Raw genomic sequence first — 1,078 nt, forward strand, 5'->3', positions numbered from 1 at the left:
TGTCTTTGCATTTTCTGCGATGAGGAGGAGGTTCCTTTGGATGGGATTGATGGGGAGGGGGTTTTCCCCGTGGGTTCACTTGGTTGAACATTTTTCGGGGTAGAGTAAGCTGCACCTACCTGTGTAAATTGTCCTTGTTCTTCATTTGCGCTTCACTCGGGGGGAACGTGCGGGGTGCGCGCGATGGTGCGACCGGTTGGTCTGCCGCGATAGCTGCCGAGGTAGCTGCGCGGTAACAGCGAGGTAACTGCTGCCCTGCCTGCTGCCCTACCTGCTGCCCTACCGCTTTTGTCTCGCTTTCACTTCACTTGCCCTCCTCAGCTTACACCATCCCCCCTAGTTCACTCCAGACGGGAGCAGATGTCCCAGACACGCAGAATCGCGCAATTGAGGCCTCACCAACTCAAGCACGCAAACAACGCATGCACAAGGGCACTTGCATCAACAAACGAGTTGAAAGGCACCCTCCACGGTAGGAATGAAACGCAACAAAAGGACAATCATAAAGCGCAACACGTCGAGTTAATATGAAAACAAGGAGTGTCAACGTGACTGTGCAAATATGGCTACGAAAAAGCTGCGACAATATACCTAGGCATGTATACCTATATACCTGCACACATTTGCTCATTCCGGGGATCGGCAAAATGAACTCGTGTAGCCTTCTGCAAAAAAACTCCCTTCACTAAGGAGCCCTCGCATTTACACCGTCCTTAAAGAGTAGCATTCGCTCAGAAAAGAAACCCCTCCAGAAGAATAAGCGATATACCCCTGTTCACTTTGCACAGGTAAAATATCCCAAGCTTTGAGGTGTACGTACAATGCAGACGTAAAGTCTTCCCCTTCTCAGCTAACAACAGAAAAAATATACGACAAGGCAAAACTACATGGGGGCACAATCCTCACCAGTGAAATAACCCTCTCAGGGTTGAAAAAAATTTATTATCCATTTATCTAGGGACCCTCCTCTTAACAGAATAGGCAATGATGAAAAACATCCCATTTCTGTCTTTTCTTTTTTAAAAATTAGACTCATTTTTTTTTTTTTTTTTTTTTTTTTTCTCTTTACTGTAAGTTT

Source organism: Plasmodium cynomolgi, chromosome 12, assembly GCF_000321355.1.
Source record: "Plasmodium cynomolgi strain B DNA, chromosome 12, whole genome shotgun sequence".
In the NCBI taxonomy this organism is placed as follows: domain Eukaryota; phylum Apicomplexa; class Aconoidasida; order Haemosporida; family Plasmodiidae; genus Plasmodium; species Plasmodium cynomolgi.